The sequence below is a fragment of the Rhyacophila brunnea genome, unplaced genomic scaffold (assembly GCF_057557595.1).
Source record: "Rhyacophila brunnea isolate RB1 unplaced genomic scaffold, BYU_Rbru_1.0 scaffold_92, whole genome shotgun sequence".
Classification (NCBI taxonomy): domain Eukaryota; kingdom Metazoa; phylum Arthropoda; class Insecta; order Trichoptera; family Rhyacophilidae; genus Rhyacophila; species Rhyacophila brunnea.
In genome coordinates, this window is record NW_028233364.1 from 1,469,471 (window position 1) to 1,475,470 (window position 6,000).

Consider the following 6,000-nt stretch of genomic DNA (forward strand, 5'->3'; position numbering starts at 1 on the left):
TAAAATTCATAAATATAAAACAAATCTGTTTATTTATACATTTAAAATATAGTTTTATCTCTTTTTTATCCAAATATCATGGTTTTGATATATTTTTCACATTCTATAGAAAATTTTTCTGCTTATCAGTTTCAATTTCTTTCCATAGGTGATCTTTTCAATATTTCGAAATTGAAATAAATTAAAATTATTAAAAAAATTTTTTGATCATATTTACATCACAGAAAATCATATGAAATTTTTTTTAGTTGGTGTGGATATTTATAAATTAAGAAAAGGCTTCTATTTTCTCTAGAATATCAAGATAAAGCCTACTATGAGCGATTAATTTTTGTTTAATTTCTTATGATAGCTGCTTATCGCATTAGGAAAACGCCATCAAATTAAAATATATAAAATATATAAAAGATAGAAAAAATATGTGTCACAATAAATTACTCAAAAAATTATAAAAAATAATGATAAATCTAATTTTTCATCGGCATTTCTTTAAAGCAATAATTGGAGTGCCGTTTTTCCAAAAAGTATACACTACCATTAACATTAGTATTTTATGGGTTCAATTCTCAATTAAAGAAGCCAATTATGTTTTTTTTTGTTTTTTTTTCTATTCTTAAGATGGATCCGAGTTACACATGGAATTTCAATTTTCAAAAGTTCATCATGTCAATCAAGTAGACAGAAAGATAAGAAAATGGCCAATTAAGAAAAGAAGAAGAATTATTGAGGCTTGATTTATAAGAATACAATGTTCAATACTCAATATAAATACATAAAATTGCTTTTATATATAGGATTACATAATTCTTATTTTATAAATCGAATTATATATTTTATTTTAACAATAAAAAACAATAATAATAGTACTAGCTTATGATTTAATAACATGTGATTTTCTGGTATACTAAAATCTAGATGACGTGTTTTTAATGAAACCCATTGTCTTAAATCCCATTTAATGTCACTATATCCTATTATTAAAAAAATAACCAATGCAACAAAGCTCTTAGAACTAATATTATCTTAAAGAAAATTAAGTAATGAAAGATGATTTCAGATTATTTTAGTCTAGAATTAAAAACAAGATAAACTTCAATTTTATTTTATAATGGCAGAGGCAATAATTTAAGTTGTAAAAGGTAGTTGCTTTTATGAGAATTTGACGCTAAATTTAAAAATTTTACGATAAAGATGGGACCGCTCTTTTGTTTTTGTATGTCAGGGATTGGTAGAAATGATTGTTATAATATTCTCAAATTTGTATGTGTTTACTTCTAATATATATAATGTTTATATTTTTTTTGAATTCTATAGACGTTCCATAATTCCCAATATTTTTTTTTGTCGTAGAATACACGGCCAAAACACATTTTTAAATAATTTATCATCCAACTTTTCTATTATTTACTCGGGTTAATGGATTGCCACCAAATTAAATTTAAAATAATGCTATATGAAACGTAAATATTTATATTCCAAGAATGAAGATATGTGTTACTGAGCTACGAATTATTTAAATGAAGTAAATATTCTTTCAAAGAGTTAAAATACCATAAATATCCACATCAATATATGAGAAGTGTATAAAAACTACAGTTTTAATTGTCAATGTTTGACTGAAATTATTAAAATAAATAAAAATTAATATATGTTAGTAAATATACCATATTAATGTTTTTAATAAATAGTTAAGTGACTGTTTTATCAAAAATATAATAATTTTTGTTGTCCTTTTTTTATATAAATAAATTTAAAAACGAATCGATATCTCTATAAATGAGATGAGCGGCCCTGCTTATAAGTGTTATTGAGAAGATATATCCATTTAAAATATAAATTTGACGTATAATATGCACTGTAGTTCAATCATCTTGATTTTAATCTTTTATATAATTTAACCGGCTTCTTGATAAAAAAAATTAAGAACTATAAAATGTAAAACAAATAAAAGCATATTTTCATCAATATTTTTGGCTCAAATTTTTATATATGATTTTTAGTTATTTAAGGCTAATATTAATATGGGCACTCAATTTAATTTTTGTATAAATAATTAGATGTTATATGCGTTCAGCAATTTTAATATATAAAAAATAACATTTCTGTGTTTTATTGATCTCATAGTTATCTTTAATTATATAACTTTGGTATTAGTTATATGTACAGATTAAAAGACGAAGATTTTTGTTTATGAAATTATTTTTAATCTTTTGATTGGTATTTATTTCTTTGTGATAATAAATTGGCATTTTACAAAGTATTTTCAATATATAATTGGATTTTTTAATCAATATCTTTAACATTAAATTGATCTTAGAAAAAATTATTTTTGAGTTTTAATCAGTCTTTAATTAAATTTTTTCAATCATTCCGTTATCATGAAAAATACATCATTATGGTTATCAAATGTTTTCAAATTGATAACGGATCTAAATTTAATATTATTTTATCTTTTAAATAAGACAATATAAAGGGTTTTATAAACCACAAGTTACGTCCTAATATAGTCTAATAAACCAAATGACAATGGTAAATCAAAGGGAAACGGCTTATGTGTGAATTTAATGTACCCTATGTGTGCAAATTGCTAAAAAAAATGCGGCTTTAATGGATAGTAAAGGGGTTATATAATTCAATGAATCAATTTTGTAATTTTTTTTTTTTTCAAAATAAAAATAATTTCTTGGTACCATAGAGTAGGCTAGTAATTTCGCAATATCTATCACTCTACGCAATAAAATATTCATCATTTAAAACCTCTAAAATTTTCTTTAGAGATTCAATGGTGTTACTTCAACAGTTCTTTAATAGACTTGATATAAAATTATAGATCATAGTAGGCCATAGAAACAATCCATATATAATAATCAAGAGATCTATATATTTCCTCTATCAATTGCAACTTATTTTCAGTTCATATTTTAATAAATACACTCGTACGGTTTATGACATGTCAAAACTGTTGAGTATAACAAAAATCAAATCGATAAATCATAATGATGTGTAAAAAAATATATTGTCGTTACGAGTTCAAGGTATAATCATTTTTAAGTTCAAAATATAATATAAAGACATATATTGTATCTAGAATCAATGTGTGTTCGAGTCTCGAAGGATATATAATTTTACGAAGAGATTCCAAACAATTTCATAGATTTAAATTTATATAGAAGTGAAATTCGGGAAAATAAGAGTGTTTCTATATAATTAACTTATGTGAAAAAATAAACTGAATTGGTTGTAGAAACAATTAATTTAATAAAAGCCGTAGAATAAAAATTTTTAGTGAAGTTCAGTAAATAGATAAAAATAAACATCGAAACTGTGCTAATGGTATTGCATATATATGTTGTATGTCTTTTTTTCATGCTTGAATCATAATTCTTTTCCTTTTCGATTCTTATTTACAAACTTAGTTCAATCATTAAAATTGATAACATTTTATATTTAGATATTATTCTTAGAATAATAGTAGAAATTGAGGAATTTATTACTTAGAATTAGGGTAATGCTCTCACAAAAAAATCCAATAAAATTAGACACACGAATATGGTATATTATATCTGAACCATGAGAACAAAAATTATAAATTATTTATTTTAGTTAATCCAATAGTATATGTTTATTATAGCATTACCTCCCAACTCACAGGATCCGATATTTAAACCAAGGTATACATACCGGAGTTATTCTGCAGGGCATTTTAATACCTGAAGGTGACGATTTAAACATTAATACCCAGTAATAATGTTTGAAATTTTTAGTTAATGTGGTGTATGACGCATATTTCATAACATATGATGGTGATGCAACATAATATCATAAAAGATATTTGAAAGAACTCGAAGTGGTAAATAAAATCGGAATATATATTCAACCTATTAGATCAGGAGGAAACCGAACTAATGGGTCTTAGAAAGAGAAAGGGTATCTAAGAGGAATAAGAGAAAGAGATATAGCTTGGAGTTTAGGCATAATTTGCCCACGGAGAATCAATCATGTTATTCTTTAAAATAAAATCTAAAATTACAATACCCAAATTAACCCATAAATAAAAAAATTTACGTGATGTAGGATAAAATATAAATGGTATTGTTGTATATACTTAAATTATCATCAAATATATTTAATAAATTGCAAAGGTTAGCCTTTAAATTAGATTACTTTAGTCGGATTACCGTTTCTGGAAACATTAATGATCATTCAAATAATGAATTTGATTATACACTTGTGTTAGGGGATTGGTAGAGTTTTTTTTGCGCTCCGATCAATTTTCTGGTATAAACACGAGTAAAATTATTTACCTTGTTTCGGCATATCGGTTTTTCTCGAATTTCTTGCAGCTAGGCGGCATATATGGTAATATAACAATGCCTATACGTGGGAAGAATTCGAATCCTCAACAACTAGTATTGAAGATTTTAAGTTGAATCTACACCCATCAATCATAAATACTACGAATCGCAACACAATAGAACAATGAGATGTATTATTTTTAAATGAAATGATATAAACATGTATTTTAAATATTTTTTAGAACCATTAATTTTTTATGACTCTTGTAGTCGGATGTATATAAAGGTTTTTAAATTATGCTTTATGTGTGGAAAAACGAGTTCCCATATCAGAATTGATGCCCCGTATCATTTTTGTGCACTGAAATAATAATAATAGCTTTTTGTATTTTTTTAATGGATATATAATTCATTTTATTTTACAATTATTTTCCAATTTATCTAATGAATTTTACAGCGCATAAAGCACATTATGATTTTGTAAATTGTACATGTCACAAAAATTAACACAAAAAACTTATCGGTAAAAAAAGTAGAAATATATTAAGGTACGTAATCACCACATAATTATTTCTTGATATTTGTTTTATAAAAAAACTTCAGCCAGTGAATATGATTTTATATAACATCTCAGAGTATTCTGTGCCTCTCTGTATGTATTTACAAAATCAATGGTCTAAACTGCAATTATCTAAAACACTAACGCTTAAACTATCATACGCTCCTTACATCTATTGGCAAAATAATAACAATAATGGTTGCTCAATCGCAATTCCCCTGTAAGTTGGTTGAATTTGTTTTTATTGTAAATCCAAGAATTTATGTTAGAATAATAAAAGAGAATCATATAATGTTCACAGAAGTGGATATTTTTAAAAAGTGGCTAATTAAATTCGATTAATAAATAAACAAAGGTAATCATAAGTCAAAAGAAATATATTTTTAAAATAAAAAGATAAATATTTAAAAACAACAAGTAAATACCTAAAATATAATGGTGTTCAATATATATTAAATATTTAAATTTACATATAAATAATTGACAAATAGCACAAATGTAAATAAAATTTACAATAAATCACCAAAAAAAAGAAAAACTTGATTATATACCCCAAATCAGCTGTAATAAAATATGTTATAAACATAAAATAAATAAATATTAATACTCGCAATAAAAGGTGTTTTTAAAAGAAATAACATATGTATCAAGTAGATTATGCATTGAAAATCAATAATATCTTACAAAGATTACAAGGCGTAAATCCAATACATTTACTCAATAAATTCAAAAAATTTATAATCGAATTCACTTTATTTATTTATTTATGTTTTACTTCTATTACTTTTAGAAAGTTCGCTTTATATTAATAGGAACTATCGCTTAACTGCTGCGTCTCTCTGAGAGACTCTCCATAGCACTTCTTGTCACCCGAAATCACCGTGGATTGGGCCCTTTCACACGGGCGGTAGTCATTATGTGGAGGGAATGTGATTCTTTCTGCTGTTCATCGCTAAGGTATACAAGATACAACCATACTCTACACTCACCCTTATCCTTGCTGAACGGTGTGGGATCTTTTTCCATACTGGAGGCACAATTCAATGGCTTACACAGCAACCTCCTATTTCTCATGGCTTGTCGAAGCTTTATAGTTTATCTATTATTGTTCACTGATCGTGCTTACTGGGTATTTTTTCTTAGAGT